At 46.3% G+C, this 19,229-nt stretch overlaps 1 protein-coding gene across 2 annotated transcripts in view; it reads right to left on the bottom strand.

Annotated features, from left to right (window-relative positions):
• The window catches only part of LOC131568843 (ceramide synthase 4-like), a 45,135-nt gene extending 30,131 nt beyond the window's left edge, over window positions 1-15,004 (bottom strand). The window contains exon 1 of one of the 2 annotated variants that reach the window (XM_058820968.1): window positions 14,880-15,004. The gene's annotated coding sequence lies outside the window, so the exon portion shown is untranslated. Of the gene's footprint in view, window positions 1-10,448; window positions 10,578-14,879 lie in introns of those variants that run through there. The other variant, XM_058820969.1, reaches the window with a different exon arrangement.
• Window positions 15,005-19,229: the final 4,225 nt, after the last annotated feature.

The raw sequence follows: 19,229 nt of genomic DNA on the forward strand, positions 1-19,229 counted from the left end.
TGTTCTCCAGGCTCACCCTCCTCACCCAGACTCTGTTCTCCATATCCTCTTTTTTGGAAAATAATTGAAAATATAAAATTATTTGTGCAGTCTTGTTTCTCCACCAATGTCCAGTTACCCTCAACTTCCTAGCTTTTGGATGTTCTCCTCACTTAGATCTACCAGCTGACATTTCCTACCAAATTATTTCATGTCCGCTGTTTACACAAGAATAAATTCATTTTCCAAGTCACATGCTGCTCTGTTCAAAGGCCAAAATTTCCATCTCTTGGGAGAGCTCTGTTGCAGAAAACCCCTAAAATGCCCAATTAAACATTTGAAACTGCAAATAAAAGTTCCACAATAGACAAACTTGCTTACTTAGATCTGCAGAGAACATCTTCCTCACCCAGCATAAATTACATACTAAGCTCACATACCTCGTGCTCCACTCACCAGCTCCGTCCCTGCTGGGCTCTGTGCTGTGAGTGCTGGCTCTGAGCAGCCTGCAGGTATCACCCACAGCAAGCAGCGCTCAGCTGATGTCACTCAGCACGTCAGAATGCAAATCAGACAGCTCTCCTCATTCAGCCATCCCTCGCTGAGGGGAACGAGTACAACTTCCTGCTTTTGCACTGTGAAAAACAGGCATTAATTTATTCAGCTAAAACAAGGCCAGAAAAGGCCCCAGATACCTCCGGCTTCACCATGTCTTTGGTCAGAAGGCGGTCAGAGCAGTGTGTCCGAATTTTTCTTAGCCTCTCTCTTGCTACCAATGTACTTTCAGAAGCTGCTCTGGGTGCTCTTCACACCCCTCACTCCAGCTGAGCTTTCCTCCCTGCATCCTTCTTTCCCCAGGCAACATTTCTATATTGCCCTTGGCCATTCATACCTCTCCCACCCTCCTGATGCTTCCTGCTTGTGTTTGAGCTCAAACAACAGCTCCATGCCCGTGCTCCTTTGCTCCTACCATGTTTGTTTGTCCTCTTGCACGTTGCAATGGACTCTGTGCGCTTGGACCTGGCTGTCCTGGAAGATCAGCACCTTTACCTGCCAGGAGGGTCTCCCATGAGCTCCTGCCAAGCAGATCCCTGAAGCAGCACAAATCTCCTCTCCTGAAACTTAAGAAAAACCCAAGAAGGTAGATTCAAATTTTGAAATACCACAGCTGTTTCTACCATATCTTTCCTCCAAGAACCTGGAGATATTTCCCTACTAATGCTGCAAAAAACCTAGGCTGAACTGCAGCACTCATCAAACTAGACTGAAAAACAAAGTGCTGTGTTGAATTATCAGGGTAAAAGCAAGAGACAAAAGCTGAAGACTTTTGCTGTTTGGCCAGCACCTAGTTCACGGCTGAATTATTAAATGCAGCAACATTCCTATTACATGCTAACATGAAGTAACACGCCTTCCAAGGACAGAGTGAGGTAACAAAAACCTTGTTGCCCTGACACTTGGGAACAATGTTCTGCTACTGAACATTAACTGTACAAACAAACAAAAACAAAACAAACAAAAATCAGCGAAAAACCACAGGAGGCTGCATGCTGGCTGTTGGTCTGTGCAGGAAGCTACAAACCATATCATGGCTCAGTGAGAACATCAGACACCACTGGTGTCACAGCACCAGCTACAACATCTCCACAAAACACACAGTCCCTATGTGGGCTTCTCAAGAGTGCAAATGTAAAATACAAGAAGGAGGTTCCTATAAACCCCAAATGAGCTACTTATCAATTTCTTTGCATTTTTTCCTTCACTCCTTCTCCTGACATCTACTATTTCCTCCAGTCTCACTGCAAAAACAGCCGTCACTGTCTGACATCACTTGATAGAACTGAGGAAGAAAATCAAGTTATTGGCCTCAGGCCACAGTGAGCTAAGAAGTCAGGTTGGACGATCACTCAAAGAATCAAGAGGGACATTACTTCTCCTAGAACTGCTCACCTGTTCTTTATCTAAATTTATCAGTACCAAAGAAAGAGTCAGGCAACCTTAATGAGATCATGTCCTTCAATCTGAATTAAGAGACAGTAAAAACTGTCAAAAATCCTTTAAACAGAAATGCTATTTATCCACAAAGATTGTACCAACAAGCAGTTCATGCACCAATAGAAGCCTTTTGGCAGATTTTGGAAGAGAAAGGCACAAAAAGGAATCAAACTGTGAGAATACACACTGAATAAGGCTCAAGACTTTGAGTCTGGGCAGCAATAACTTTGTGAGAAACTCTTTCAAAGGCAAGTTCTGGCCTTACAACCCAGTTTATGTGCATAGATGTTCAGATGCTGGAGAAGCAAAAAATACTTGTCCAGATAATTCATGACAATACACACTCCTGACACTGTTTCTACTAACAGCTGCAATCACTCAACTGATTATTACTCAACAAACATACTGATTATTACTGATTATTACTCAACAAACATATACCAAGCCTTAAAAAGTTTAATTTTAACTTAAAAATTGAGAATAACAAAAAGCAGGTAGTAGGTTCAAGTTTCCAAGCCATACTTGAATCACATTAAAATACCAACACAGCACTCAATAAAGCCTCTTATGAGCTCATGTGACAGTGCAATGCTTCTCCAATGCATTACCTGGCTCTCCAGCCCTTTTGAAGCATAAACATTCCTAAATAATCGTACTGGTGTGATGGCCCTCTCCTCACCTCTAAGAATCCCCCTTGGCAAGCCCCTCAGGTCCCTTCCAGGACAGCTCCTCCTTTCCTGTCCTTTTGTCTTCAGCCACACCCCAGGTCCCACAGTCTGTCAGCCCTCAGAAACTCTTCATCCATTATTTCACCTGCAATTCCCACTTCCCTGCAGCCCAAAGTGTCACCATTGCTCCTAATACATACAGTCAAGCCCTACAGTGAATCAAGCACTCTTGTCTCTCTTTCTCCTCCAGCCAGGCCATTTCCCCACTCAAGTTTTCTAATTCCTCACCCCAGCACCTCTGAGCATCCCCCTGAGCGCTGAACTCCTGAACAGCCAATGCTGGGTCAAAACAAGAGAACCTGCTGTGTTAAACAAGGAGGCCTCAGGGACCGATCTGGGCAACCTCTGCCACAGACCTCGCAAAGATCAAACAGCAAAGAGGAATTGGATCATCTTTAATGCCAACATAGATTAGAAAAGTGCTTACCTATCACTTGGGATTAATCTGTTGCATGAAGTTGAGGGAGGCATCCTGTATTGCAATGCAGTACACCTACACACACAGTAAATGACTTTTCACACAACCCTCGTTCTCCTCCCTCACGCAGGAAACACACAGGCTTTAATTACTTTCTATGAGCTGTCTTTAAATTTCAGTATCAACAGTTCCATCAGTTTCCCAGGTATTTGTTCTTGCAAACTCCCCAGCCTGTTCCAAAGCTTAGGGAAAAAAATTAATTACGCTAAAATTAAGATTCTTTTAAATTATACTCCTACCTGTAAAACTAGTACATGCTTTCATGATTTTTCATTTCAAAACACAAAACGTAAAACCTTATCTGAGAACATCTACATTCCCAACATTACTGCAAAAGCAAAATATGTCAAAAACATTGAGATAGCAACTGATAGAAAGATTTGCCTTTCTCCAAGATTAAAACCATTGAGAATCACTTTTCACAAGCATTACTGCTTAATGAGTAATGCAATCTATCACATGATGATATTCATTGAAAAACAAATGTGAATATGAATTATTCTTCATTAGCACAGATAACTTAAAAGCTCTGTGATAGGAGCAGCCTATAAAGCACAATGTAAAACTCCAGTTGTTTCCGTAGGAATTGGGCTCTTTTCTTTGCTGGAAGGTGCCTAACACGAAGAGAACCTGCCTCCAATGGAGCTTTATCTATTACATAAACAAATCACTGTAGGACGGTGTATTCATTGTCAAGATTTGATGGCTGCCACAACTGTGCTATTTATCCAGAAATTCAGCACAACTGTGCTATTTATCCAGTAATCCAGCATTATGGGATGGTATAACCACACATGCAGTGGGATCCTTTCAATGAGTGATCCCGCTGGACACAGACAGGGCTCATTGGGATTGCTCAGCCCTGGGGGTCCTCTTGGTCTTCTGAGGACACAGTCCCTCCTCAAGCTGGCCTGCTCCTCCTGCTCTGCTGAGGAGCCCTGTGCTTGCTGAAGGACCTGAGGGAGAACTCGGACACCCCATTTATTCCTCCAATTCCTCTGCAGAACAGACACTGATTCACCTCACCACAGCTGGCTGCCCTGCCCGAGCCGGCACCGTGGTGGCTGCAGAGGGTGAAGAGCCCGGCCCCGAGCACAGGGTGCCAGCCCCAGGCAGCTGCATCCATCCCCCATCCCACCAGCAGCACCTCCTGCTGCATCCATCCCTCATCCCACCAGCTGCATCTCCTGCTGCATCCATCCCCCATCCCACCAGCAGCACCTCCTGCTGCATCCATCCCCCATCCCACCAGCTGCATCTCCTGCTGCATCCATCCCCCATCCCACCAGCTGCACCTCCTGCTGCATCCATCCCTCATCCCACCAGCTGCATCTCCTGCTGCATGCATCCCCCAGCACATCACCAACACCTCCTGCTGCATCCATCCCTCATCCCACCAGCTGCATCTCCTGCTGCATCCATCCCTCATCCCACCAGCTGCACCTCCTGCTGCATCCATCCCCCATCCCACCAGCTGCACCTCCTGCTGCATCCATCCCCCATCCCACCAGCTGCACCTCCTGCTGCATCCATCCCCCATCCCACCAGCTGCACCTCCTGCTGCATCCATCCCCCATCCCACCAGCTGCATCTCCTGCTGCATCCATCTCCCATCCCACCAGCAGCTCCTCCTGCTCCCAGGCACAGCCCTGACTCACGCTGCCTGAGCTAAGGGTTTATTTTTAAAATGCTGATACCGAGGGTCACTTTCTCCTTGCTTCAGTTCACCACAAGTAACTTTACAAAAAAAGTCATACGGAAGTGATTATTTGGGGAATTCTGCTTTCATGCTTTTAATTCAATATCCTCACTAAACAGAAGAATTCCTCTGATCTTTTCTTTGAAAACATTAAACACAAACTCTGACAATTCATCTTTCAAACCCTGCAGAAGGATCTTTCAAATATGTATGAAGACAGACAGATGAACAACAGGGAAGCTGTTGTCCCAAAAGCTCTTATAGTACCTCAGGGATAAAAATAACACTGCTCATTGCAAACAAAATAATGTGAACACAGCCTGTAGTTTACCTCTTTCACAATTTATTTTTCCTTATCTGTTTTGAATCAAAGCCTTGGCATTTGTTGGGTTGGAAGGCATATGCCATAACCTGTGACTACCAGTGCAGCAACCTCAGAAAGAAAAGTATTTTAAGAATTTCTTTATTTTTGGAACTTACTTTTAAAACAAAGACACTAGCTCTGATCAAAACCAGTTTCGGTAAAAGGTGAATCAGTCTCAAAGTTTATGGAGTTACTGCAGTCCTCTTTGAACGTATTTCCTATTTTTCCAAATAAAACTCCTGGATTAAATTAAAACTACTGCATATTGGAAAAGGAGTGGGGAACATGCACTGGGTTCTTGACATTGCTGTTCAATTCTGGACAAACCTGCTGAGGCATACACTATAAAAACAACCCCCAGCAGAACAGCCTTAAGTGGACTTTCAAAACTGGGAAAATGATGACTTTTTTTTCTTTTTACTTAAGAAGAACCAGCTATAGAATGCCAGTAGAATTATATATGAAACCTTCGATAGAGATGCACTAAAGGTGAATACATGCATATAGCAGAGACCCACAATAAAATGCAAACCTTTGTTTGAATGAGGAGGGTGGCTAAGGACACAAAAGAGACTTGCAGACACTCAGTTAAGGTGAGAAGCGCCCCACAGCCAGGTCAGTGTGTGGGAGCTGTGGTCACACCAAAGCAGGCCCAGGGACAGGAGCTGTGGTGGCCAGGGTGCATCCAGTGCAGAACAACACTTGGCATCCCCAGCCCTCCGTGGCAGCCTCGCAGGCCCAGCCTGGGCTGGCAGCAGCTCCTGGAACTCCTCCAGAGCCAGAACCTGCACTGGGCATTCCAGGGCTGTCCATGCTCCTGGCAGAGGTTCCCCTACAGCTCCTCTCAGGTGCACTCCAGCTCTAGGGGCTCCCTGAGCTCCAGCTTTTACCAGAACCTGCAGTGTGTGGCATTGCAAGGAAACAGTGCTGGAAACGTGCAAACTCTACACCGGCAACAGATGCCACTCAAGTGTTCAATATCTCAATGTTAGCTGCAACGAGGATAATTAATTTTACTAGTAAGAAATAATTACAAGATTTCGGCTTCCTCAAGAGCAACCTATTTTTAAGTAAGCCTTTTAACTTCTCCTTTTCCTTTATATAAAAGCGTGGCTTTTCTCCCACAGGAAGAAACCTGGAACAGACGTTAGAAATACAAGCAGGATATAAAACACAGAGCACAATCAACAATTCTGACTCCAGTAATCTAATGGCACTTTTGTTCTTATCAGCAGGCTCTAAATTCACAGCTAAAGTGGAATCAGATCAAAACTGCGTGCCCCTCAGTTCAGCTGCACCCCCACTGGATTTTAGTGTGGACTTGTTATGTCATAGTAATGTCTGGATATATCCAATGAGCCTAAATGTATTAAACAAATGATATTTTTCAGAAAATGCTGTGATATAATGACTCAGCATTTCAAAGAACAAGTACATGTTACTTACACCCTACAGTAGAGGAAATCAAGATGGACTATTTGTTCTGACTTGTGCATGTCAGCTCTTTCATGTTCTACAATCTCCTTTCTTCTAAGTTTGTTTTCACCTGAACAAAGCCTGAGACTGGAGGACCACAGTGGGAAAAGAAACAGATGTGCTTCCTTTAAGATTGTATCAGTGGGTGGAGAGATCCACTTCAGTCCTTAAAATGAAACTGCTGCTCTTTCCAGCACGAAGATGCCCCTGCTGAGAGAGGCTCCTCACAACTGAGAGCCAGTGTAAACCCACAGAGCCATCAAAGCCTGGGCCTGGCCAGCCCTCCCACATCACTGCACCACCCACCATGCCCAGCACAGCATTTGTGAGGCTTCACAGAGAACCAGCTTGAGGAAAAGATTTGGGTTTAAACCAAACTTTTTCAGTTTTTATCACTTGGGGGTGATTTTACCCCGTGCCAGTTCCTCAGTGCAATTCACCTCCTGGCTTCAAAATCATTTGTGCAGCTCAATGCAAGGTGTAAGGGGAAATGGGAAGTGGCCTGGACCTGGCAAAGGTGGCACCTCTGTCTGCAGGAATGCAGCTCAAGCCAATGAAACTGCACCTCTGCTGAGCTCCAAATACCCATCTGCTACATCACACCTGGAAATATCACCATTCATATCATCGAGTCCTTACTGACCTTTGCTAAAGGAACCTAAAAAACCAAACCAAACAAAAACCAACAACAACAACAAAAAGAAAAAGACAAACTAAAAATAAAAAAAAAACCCAAACAAACAAAAAACCCAAAACACACACACACACAAAGACCCACCAGAAAATTAAGCCTAAATATGTGACAGATGCACCCCCAAGCAATTTCTGGGTGCACATACACAACTGAGGGACCCTCTGGATCATATCACACCTAACACCATGCCTGTATTTTTCTCCTATTTCTCTCAGGAGTGAGTAACAAGCTTAAAGAATGATCCCCTACTCATCTTAGACCTGAAAAAGTAGTGTACAATAATATTCTACCTGCATTTTACCCTCTTGCAGAGAAATTTACTATGAATTAGGATCCAAAGATTCGCTGAGGGATCTTTCATTTACAGCCACTGCTTCCAAAGTCTGGACAAGTCATCCTGACCATGGCAGGTGAGAACCCAGCTGCTGCAGCTCAGCTGTGATGTGCCTCCATCTGCTACAGGCACTGCTCACAAACCCAGCTCGTGTACCAGTGCTGTGCACAGTGCTCTCCAAAAAGAGAAGTCCCATGGACTTGTACCTTGGAACTGCCTTGGAAGAAAAGGAGACCAAGCTCAGGTGTGTGTTGGGAGAGTAGCTAAGAATTAGAAAAGTATAATTACAGAATATTCATGAGCTTATTACTTGCTGTATAAGTGTCTGATGCTCTCTTCAATAAACGGAGCTTGCTGATCTCATATTGAGTGTCCGAGTTTTCCCTGCACCCAACAAATAACTCATCCCCAATAAATAGCTCATTCTGCAACAGGCATGCACCCAGATGGCTGGAGCCTTGTCATCTGTAGCTGTATTGACTAAACACTCCTTTACCACAATCACTTTTCACAAGCAGAATTAGCAGCTCTGCAGTTTGACTTGTGTATATTGAGCCCACATAAGCCACTTCCTAGAATAATGCTAAAATAAGTGATCTACAAAGACTTTCACTTCCTTCCCTGCCCTGCAAAGTATTGTTCTCTGCCATAAACATGTCAGAAAAGAAAAATTTGGATAACTCTATGAGCCTGAAAGCAACTTCCCCCAAAGAGCTCTGCAGGGAAGAGTCTAGGGTTTTATAAAAGCTAGAGCTAAAACAGAAAATACAATTTAGAAAAACAGTATCAATTTTCTTGTTATGTATCTCAAAGAACAGAAAGCAATTGGACTTTCCTGAACCTTCTTGGGCTCATGAATATGATCAAGGATTCTCATTACCTGCCTGTTAGAGAAAATATAAATTGCAGGAATGCCTGAATTAGTTATTTTTGTGTTTATTGGACACTGCCAGGTTTATAAAAGATTGGATGTTGTCAAGATATTGACTTTCCAGAGCTCATGCTGTCCTTCAGATCAAACATCATTTAAGTTCTGCATTCAAAAGGACATCAGAAACTGTAAGTGGTGTTTAAAAACCCACTGGAAATGCGCTCCATCAATCTGGTGACCTCAGGAAGTGAAGGAAAAAGCTCCATCATGAGGAGAAGCTTTAAAAAGAAGCCTTCTTTAACTCTATTTCAACAGAAAGGCAGATGCCAGGAAACTGAACTTGGAAGCCTGTGAGGATGCCTGCACGAGTACACAACCGTGAGCCTTTGGAGTTCAGGCAGGTTGGGAAGCAAGAGCAGAGAGCTGAGATATCCTCAAACACCACTTGTGTCTCATTTGGCAATTCAGGGGCTTCCCAGACACTGTCCAACAACATGGGGAAAGGACACCAACTCAGACGAGATTTTCATTTTGATTAAAGCTGAAATCCTTCAGCCCAACATGAAAGGTTGGCAGCATGAATCTGATCTTTGCCACATGTGAACAGAGGAGCCAAGTCTCTTGTAGTTACTGGTGTGACAGCAAAACAAAGCCGTTTCTGTGGATTTTGGTAGACTATAACAAAAGAAAAGGACAATAATAATTTTTCATTGTAGGTGTTTACCCTCCTTCCTGTCTGGAAGCAGTTGTCAAGCTGTGAAGTCTCTACTCTGCTTTATCTCCTTAATATAACTCTGACATTAGATGGGGATTAGATTAAGAAAATTAATATTATATGCAAATTTCAACAGATTTTAACAGCTAATGAGCCTCAGCAGCTTTGATTCTCAGTAAAAAGCTCTTTTGGCTGCATTTTTCCATTTTGGCAGCTTCTTTGCTGCTCTGAACATAGGCATCTCACAGTCTTATCTGTCAGTGTATAACTCCCAGGTAAAAAAAAGTTTTATCCTTTTTTTTTTTTTCTTTTAAACAGAAATACAGAAAAAATTCCTCTGCATTTTCAAACCTCATGGCTATCTTGACAAACCTGAGCTTGTAGATTCATCAGTCAGCAGCCGAGTCACACACCTCACCCCAGTTCTCACTGTTGGCTGAAGGAGAGGTAGATTCCTTCTGAGGACAAACTTCACCACGTGCGTCCTCTCACACACATCTTCCATCTGACTTTGGCAAAACTTATCTCACAAAACTCCATATTACATTTTCAAAAGAAGGAATTACCTTTAAATGATGATAAACTGATATCAATAAAGATGCATTTTCCAATCTGGTTAGCTAAAATTCAGCTGTCAGACTGCAAATTAACACCGGTCTGCTCCAGAAACACTCACCTCATACCCTGACACCTGACTTTACTCTTAACTCATTGCCATTACCTCCTAAAACCTACCAGCTGGTCAGGCTTTAAACGATTCCAGAAGTGGAATTTGCTGTCAAGTATCTGATTTGAAGTTTTTGGCAACTCCAGTCTAAAATTAGGGTTGGTTTGCTTGGTTGTTTTTTTTTTTTTTTTCGTTATCCTACTTGAATTTTGCTCATTACACAAATCTTTCTAAAACCAATTCAAATCACAAACGAAATATCTCAGCCTCCTGCCCAGCTTTGCCGTCCTTTTCTCTGAGAACAGTTTTCATTGCTAGCAAGAAAATCTTCCTCAATTCAGGGGTAAAAGCGACGCTCCCGTGCTCGTCGCGGGCTGAGCGCTCCGGGCCCCGCAGCCCCGCGGCTCCCCCGGCCCTCGCCCGTTCTCGCCCGCGTTCACCCGCTCACCTCCGGCCCGGGCCCCGCCAGCGGCCCCTGCGCGCCCGGGCCGAGCAGCCGGCGGCGGGCCCGGCACTGCCCCGCGGGGCCCGGCACTGCCCCGCGACCGGCGCTGCCCCGCTCCGCTCCCGGTGCTGCCCGCTCTGCTCCGCTCCCGGCGCTGCCCCGCTCTCGGCACTGCCTCCCTCCGCTCCGCTCCGCTCCCGGCGCTGCCCGCTCCGCCCTCTCCGCTCTGCTCCGCTCCCGGCGCTGCCCCGCTCTCGGCACTGCCTCTCTCCGCTCCGCTCCGCTCCGCTCCCGGCGCTGCCCGCTCTGCTCTCGGCACTGCCTCTCTCCGCTCCGCTCCCGGCGCTGCCCGCTCTGCTCTGCTCCGCTCCCGGCTCAGGGCGGCCGAGCGGGGAGATCTCGGCGCAGGGGACCCGAGGCTCCTTCAGCGAAATTGCAGCCGCTCTTTACACGGAAAACAGGGGTTAAAGTAATGCATAGTATTTCAGTCGAAACAGCGAGAAAGTGCTCCTTCTGTGGACCACGGCTTTGGAATCAGTGCAGTACAGCTGGATAGATTTTAAGGCCGGAAAAAAAAAAAAAAAAACCCTTGAGATGATCTATTCTGTCCTGTGTTATGCAGGCCAAAAAAAATTCCACTCCGTCATTCTTGCTCTCGAGCCTTGGGAGCACAGATCCTGTTTGCTGTTCCTGTGCTATAATGCATTCTTGGAGCACTTAAGGCTGTTCCCTTGTCTCACTGAAATGCTGTCCATCAGCTTATTCTTGCCAGACTTTTCTAAAGCTCTAGTCAGCACGGTTATGATGAGCATGGTTATAAATACCTTTGCAGACAGAAATGTGAACAATTTTAAAACAAACACAGTGACTTGCTGATAGTTTTCTCGCTTACCCATTTGAGTTCACCTGCTCCATTCTCACTAGGCAATGCACAGTCCAGCTGCTGGCAAAGGGATGCCTTGTAAACAGTCTCGGTTACAGTAGCCAGGTTGCCACAGCATATCAGAGAACACAGTTGCACAAAGTACTGGGGGCCTGGTTTTACAATCCTGTCAGGAAACTCTGGCCATCTCAGAGCCCCAGGGGACACCTGTACACCTACAAGCAGGTGGTCATCCAGTACTTGTGTGGCATCACTGAAACCGTCTTAAAGCAGTGCTTGATCTGCGATCACCATATTTATAGAGCCAGTTTTTCTGGGGCTGATCTGAAGCCCACTGACAAAAACTCCCACTGACTTCCAAAGGATTGGGACTGGGCTTTCCACGAGCAAAAGTCTACTTGTTTCAGTGTGTGCAGTAGGTGGAACAAAACCATCTAAGACCCCTGGAGCAAAGGAAGGTGCTCAGGTGTTGTTTGCCTTTTCATTTCCCTTGCGTTCACTTTGACTCTTTTAGTTACAGAAGTGTGATCCAAGTCCTCCCACTCAGGAAGACCCGTCTATGTCCTCACCAGAGGGTCCCCAGCACGCAGAGCCACAGCAGCACAACAGCAAAGCAGCTCAGAGCAGAGCCCTGCTCAGAAGTGCTAACCCTGCATGCCTCAGCAGTCCATAATCATAAATCATGGTGAGTCTAGAATTACAAGTGCTGAATACTGCTATTCAATCCCTCTGCAGAGTGCTGCCTTCAAGCCATGAAAGATACCAGGTTTTTTGGGATCTGTACCTTGAGACATCCAAAGGAGACTGAAGGACAAAGATGGGCACCCAGTCTCTTCCCTATCAGGTTTGTTCAATACTTCATGAAACAATTAGGATATGACGTACTTCAAAATCACTTATCATTTCAGAATATGGACTGCTGAACCCCTGCTGGGTTAGTATTTGTATGACAATATATTTATGAGTATACACAGGTTTATAAAAATGTAATAATTTATCCAGCAGATGCCCACTATGAACAGGATGATAATATGTTCAGAGGTCAAACAAGTCTTCTAGTTAGAGTCCACGAGAATGTTACCCTCTGAAACCCTGTTCAGTGAGTCCAAATGAAGCTCTGAGCAAGCCTGATGGCCATTTTGTCTGTGAGCTCTGGGATGTGATGCTGGGCACTGGAAAAGTAGAAGGGTGGCCTTTGCCAATGGGAACAGCACCCTCGAGTGGGAAAATGAAGTTCCTCCCAGTCAGCAGGACCTGAGGTAAGCACAATTAGTTCAGGCTGGAGAAGGCTCTAGGGAGACCTCAGAGCCCCTTTTACTCCTTTAAGGGGCTCCAAGGGAGCTTGGGGAGGACTTTGGGCAAGGAGGAAGGACAAGAGCGAGTGGAGGGACAGGACAAGGGGGCATGGCTTCCCACTTCCAGAGGGCAGGCTTAGATGGGATACTGGGAAAAAAATCTTCCCTGTGAGGATGGTGAGGCCTGGCAAACTTTACCCAGGAAAGCTGTGGCTGTCCCATCCCTGGAAGTGTCCAAGGCCAGGCTGGATGGGACTTGGAGCAACCTGGGATAGTGGAAGGTGTCCCTGCCCCATGGCAGAGGTGGGAATGAGATGGACTTAAAGGTCCTTTCCAATCCAAGCCATTCTGTAATTCTATGAAACTCCAAATGCAGTTGAGCACTGGTGCCCCCAGAGCTGGATGTGCTCAGGTCTGGCAATGGTGAGCGAATGCTTGTACCTGCTATGGCACTGATCTGGGCAGAGCTGCTGCCCATTGCAGCCTTACTGCTCTAGCTGCAACAACCGCACCTTGTGTGGATTCTTGCATTTAAGTCACTCTTGAGTTGTGACTCTCATAACACTTCATCCTACTGTCTTATTGCACCTCTCCATCCTAGTGAGGATCCCAAAGCCATTATAACTCAAGACCAGGACACAGCATTTTCATGGAATTGGTTCATCTACTCTTGAAATAGATCCTGTTTATGAAGAAAGGGGGAGGCTTGTCTTCAGGAGATACTGCAATTCCCCAGGTCTTGAGAGAAGATGCTGTGAGACAGTGTCTAACTGGAACTGCACAGGTTCCAGAACGTGCAGTTATTTACACCTGAAATTTGATAAGATGCTGTTGCTGACAGGACTATCCTTTTGAACATGCCCTTCTATTGTCACTTTATGGCTTTTTTGTCAGAGGAGGGTAAGGTGGGAGTTTTGAAAGAATTATCACTAGCAGACAAACTCAGAAACTGACTTTCCTGTAGATCATGATGAGGCATATGTTTATGGTCAGGCAATGAGGGTGTCAGGGGGTAGACACATCACTGATGCTTCTCAAGAGGAACCCAACCATAATTAACTGCACCAAACCTCCTCTCTAGAAATGCTCATGTTCTGAATCAGTGACATTACTCATGCCAACACTCCTAACACTAACAGTCTGAGGAGTCTTAAAGTCTTCAAGTTATCATCTAAGCCAGGTCATTAAAATAAATCCCCAGTGTCTTCACAGAAAGCAGGTATCTCTGTTCCAAGTCTGCTGTTGATTCCTTCTGTAGAGGCTGTGAATTCCAGCTCCACCTGGGTGCCTCCACATCTGCTTGCTCACGGTACCAGACCTGGCATCATTTTGGCACTGGCTGTGGCCAGTGGGGTGTTGGGTTTTACATGACTTAAGCAGAAGGAGTCTAGCAATTAAAAAACAATGTACAGCTGGAATGGAATGGAATGGAATGGAATGGAATGGAATGGAATGGAATGGAATGGAATGGAATGTATGAGCCAGTGGTGCAGAGCCTGGATCTGTGAATGCCATCGAAGCCTGCACACTACAGCAGCAAGAGCTTAGTCTCACTAACAGGACCCTTATAAATTACATACTCTCCTAGAGAGTGTGCTCAGAGTGCTCTGAACAGGTCTCTGCCATCTTAGTTACCCTGAAATGCAGAGTGGCTGGTGGGATTTAAAGAACATTCTTGATTAGGAAAATTTGAAAATCTTCTAGATCTCCTTCCATTTACCAATGGCTATTCCTGTAAAAGCAATGTCTTCTATGAATTTTCTGGAATAACAGCTCCTCTTTGAGGGCCAACACCCTCTCAAGACATTCCTTTTGATCATACTATTGCCTAGGAAGTTAACATGCAGCTTCCTGTTAACACCATTGTCTTGATATTTTGGTGTATGTACTTTCCTTTTTCCCACTTAGATAATCCTGAATTCTGTGCCATTTAGTTTCTTCATTTGTTCAAGCCTGATGCAGAAATTTTTGTTTGGGCTTAATTGGGTCCCCCTTATGTGTCTCTCAGCAGCTGTTTGCTACCTGAACTCTGCCCTAAATCCTGCAGTGACAGGTGATGCCCATTGACACAACCCCACTTACTCTCTTTCCCGCTGGCACCCCCACCCCAATGTCCTGGCACTGGTGTCTGCTCTTATGGTGTCATTTGGACTCTGAACCCTGATGTTTAGGGTCACAGAGGGCCCTCAGATTCTCTGTGCAGAGACAGCACGTCCCACACCCCACCCGCGTCGCTGCTCATGGCAGTTCACTCACCCGCTCCTGCTGCTGGCGGCTGCTGCACTGTCTTACTGCCACATTCTTCCTGCCATGTATCAGCCTGAATTGGTTGTCCTTGGATATCCTTACACCCGTGGGTGTGCAGAGAAGGTGGCTTATTGCCTGGTGCCAAAGTTCAGTATCTTGAGAGAAAGGTACAACTTTGTAAGTGAAGCAGAAAGAGGAGAGATGCAGACAGCACGGGCACTCTCAGATATCATGTGAGCCCTCCCCCAGCTCTGGGGGGAGGCACATGGGAGCAGCTTTGTTCCTATTTTAGGTACAGACCTAAGTATCCCAGAGCCATTTGTGCTCTCTGCGCAGCCTGGCAGGATTTGGGTTACAAGCCTCAAAGAGCTGCTATTGAGTGTGCTGCTCCAGGGGATTACAGGCAGGAAAGCTGTCCCACAACCTCTGTCCTTCTTGAAAGGCTTTCTAAAGTATCCGACCTGTGGCTAATATTAGACACTGCAACTTCAGCAAGCAATCCAGTGCCCTTTCTGTACTGCTTGGCTCTGCCCATACCTGCTGTGATTTCATCCTGTAACACCATTTTGAGGGTGAATGTCAGGACCACAGGACTCACGTCACTGGACACTTAAGGGTTCCTTGCTGATATTTTTTTTGAAGAGGGTGAAGTGTCCCAGGCAAGCCTGCTGGAGTGTCAGAACCTCCTCCCCTTTCCTTGCACAGGCAGTGCAGCAAAACTTGGGATGATACACTGAATAGCTGGTTTTATTAGAAACAAAACTGACTTAATTTCCATTCATTTAATTAAATTTCATTCACAGGTTCTCTGACACTCGTACAGAAGTACTGAGATGAATGTGTGCAAGTGGTGTTACTTGAGGTATAGAACATTGGCTGCTGAGTCCTCATCACATCTCTCAGCTCTCCATGAGTTGGTGGCCATGTGCTGCATATTGCATACATCTTTCATACCCACCCTGAGGCTCTTGCTCCAGAGAGTGCCAGGGCTTCACCAAGCCTTGCAATGGCACAGGTGGGACCCTGCAGCCCTGCAGCTAGCCCTAGGAACTAAACAGACTCAAATATTTCAGTTGGAGGATATAATGCAGCTCTGAGGTTTTCGGGGTCTCACCAACTCTGGCTGCCGTGGGTGTCCCAGACAGGGAAGTCCAGTTAAGTACAACCTGTCTGGGCCTCTCAGGCAGGCTCAAAGCTGCTGGCAATCCTAGCAAGCTCAGCTCTTAAGTGAGATCAGCTTGCTCTTTGGTGATTTTCAGCTCTTTGGTGATTTTCAGCTCTTTGGTTGCAAGGTGCCTCGGCAGATGCAGGGAGAGAGAGGAGAAGGCTGTGTGAGGTTCCACAGAGGTGTCTTTATTGGTATTTTCTGCAAAGGGTCCCAGTGACAGTCCTTCTGCCAAACTGGGCAGAAATAGGGGTTTATATAGGATATAGGAGTTTTGGGAAACAGTCCCGTAGTAAGGGTCGAGATGAAAATGACCTGTTGTTTTACAGAGATAACAAGGGTCCGAGGGTGGAAGAGGGGTTTCTTAGGTCCAGTCATCATGACCAGGCATTTCTTATCTTAGGTTGCTGACTGCCAGAGAGACCTTGCAGGCACTGTGCCCGCTACAGGAGACCTACAACAACCATCTCATCCACCTCCCTGAGCCCTTCAGGGCTGACCAAAAACTAAAGCTTGGTCTTAAGGCCATTGTCCCAATGCCTCTTCAACACTGACAAGCCAGGGGCATTGACTGCCTCTCAGGGAAGCCCATTCCAGGGTTTGAGCATCCTCTTCATAAGGAAATGCTCCCTCATGTCCAGTCTGAACCTTCCCTAGAATGGCTTTGCACCGTTTCCAGGAGTGCTGTCCCTGGATCCGAGGGCGAAGGGCTCAGCACTGCCCTCTCCATGTCCCCTCCTCAGGAAGCTGCAGAGAGCAGCAGTGTCCCTCAGCCTCCAAAGGAGACAAGGCCAGAGCCCTCAACTGCTCCTCAAGGACATGCCATCCAGCCCAACCAGCTTGGTTCCACTCCTCTGGACTCATTCAAGGACCTTCACATTCCTTTTTAAATTGTGGGGCCCAATTTATGGGATTGCATTCCCATTCTAGGGGTGACAGAACAGAAATGCAGTTATTACAGCTATAGTAAATTGTTTCAGGATTTGATATGCCAACATTCATTTGCAGTGCGTGGCCCTTTGCAGAGGGGAGAGGATGGTCTTAAAATGCATTGGTTACCAACTTGTTTTCAAATGTAATTCAAAGCATAGGTTTCAGCCCATAAATCCTGTGTTATTTACAATCCTTGCTGTTATAGACTAGGGGCATTCAAGAAAAGGGAATTTATCTCTGTTGTGGTTTGACAATGGTTAAGACACCAGACACCCCTGAAAATCATAATGAAGGGCTCATGAGCTGAGATAAGGATTGGAAGAAAACACTCTAAGGGCAAAACAGGCTCAAACTTAAAGGTATAAATTAAATTTAATATTAACAGAGTCAGAGGAGGATAATGAGGAGTAAAAGAAGATTTTCAGTTCATCACTTGATATCTTTCTACAGTTTGCTTAGGAAGAGGAGTCTTTTTCTTCTGCTATGCCGTGGAGTCTTTCCCGTGGGAGACAGTTGTCAGTGGCTGTGGTTCAGCATGGTTCTAATTTCACAAGTAGCAGTCCTGCCCAGCTTGCTGTAACATGAGTCCCTCCCACAGGCAAAAGAGTCTTCTCAAAACTGCATGTCATGGGTCACTAGTCCATGGGATGCAGTCTTTAAAGGCTAGGTGCTCTAGTTTGGAAGCATGGCCCCTCTCTCTTTGTTCAGGTCTCCCACTAGACCACAGCTTTTTTAGGATCCACCAACTCCAGCGTGAGCACCTTTTCTCATGGGTTGTGAGTAGATCTCTTCATCCCCCATGGACTTCATGCATTACAAGGGGACAGTTTGTTTCACCACAGTCCTCAGTACAGCTTGCATCTTGGCTCTGACACTTGGAGCACTTCTTCCCCCTCTTTCTTTACCACTGATCTTGGTGCCGCCATGTTGTTTTCCCTCACGAGTCCTCACTTCCTCCTCTTCTCTGACTAGAAGAAGAGCTACTGCTTGTAGGAACCACTGCCAACAAATCCCACGAGTTCAAAGATTCCTGCAGGATCCTGCAGCGCTGAGAAGTTGATCTCGCCCAGGTTCCACGTTGGGAATCACTCCTCATGCTTCTGCTGCCAGCCACGCGGCTCTGCCCCATTGCACAGGCAGTGGTGGCTGCCGTGGCGCTGGCGCCATTCAATGCCTCTCCACGTGCACCGGGAAGGGGGAGCCGCTGCTGCCCCTGCCCTTCTGCCCATGGCACAGTGGCTAGGAGTGGCCAGGTGGGCAAGGCTCTCCGCGGGCTGTGCCAGAATGTGGTGGCTGTGGTGGTTGTACAGCCACCCCCAGCACAGGGATCGCCCCTGGCAGCGGTGCCTCACCACCCCTCAGATAAACCTTCCCATGTGCCATTTTGATTTCCTTCTCAAATATGTCACCACAGAGTGTTACCAGCTTCTCTAATTGGGCCAGCACCATGTCCATCTTCAGAGCCATCAGAGATTGGCTCTGTCAGACATGGTGAAGCTTCTAGCAGCTTGTCACAGAAGCTACTTGTGTGGCATTTCTCTCATACTAAGAACTAGGCTGTGCCAAATCAGCACAATTTCTAGCCTCACTCTCACAGGCCTGTTGATGCCTGCTGATCTATCAAACCCATGTTTGGACATATAGAAGGATCTGTGTTGTGACACTGAGCGTGTGTCATGGCTAAATCCCAGCTGGCAATGAAATACGCAGCTGCTCCTCACCCACCTCCATCCTGCCCTGGTGGGAAGAATCAGAAGGAAAAGTTAAAGCTCATGGGCTGAGAGAAGAACAGTTTAACAATTTAAAAAGCACAAAAGAACCCCACCAATAATAATAAACACAACACTAATAATTGTTGTGAAAAGGAGACAGATAAAATGCAAAAGGAACAAGTGAAGCCCAATACAGTTGCTCACCAATGCCCAGCCCACTCTTGAGCAGCAATCAGCCCCTCCTGGGCAGTTCCCCCCTGTTCACACACTGGGCAGGATGTTTTATGGTGTGGAATATCCCTCTGGCCAGTTTGAGTCAGCTTTCCCAGCTGTCTCCCCCCAGCTTCTTGCACAGCTCCTCACTGGCAGAGCATGAAAGAATGAAAAGTCCTTGACTTGGGGTGAGCACAACTGAGAAACAATGAAATCAGTGTGTGATCAACATTATCCTCTTCATGAATCAAAAAACCACAACGATGTACTAGCCACTGGGAATAAAATTAACTCTGGGAGCCATTGTGCAGCTGGAAAACTGCACTGGAAAACTGG

This window comes from Ammospiza caudacuta, chromosome 28 (assembly GCF_027887145.1).
Source record: "Ammospiza caudacuta isolate bAmmCau1 chromosome 28, bAmmCau1.pri, whole genome shotgun sequence".
In the NCBI taxonomy this organism is placed as follows: Eukaryota; Metazoa; Chordata; class Aves; order Passeriformes; family Passerellidae; genus Ammospiza; species Ammospiza caudacuta.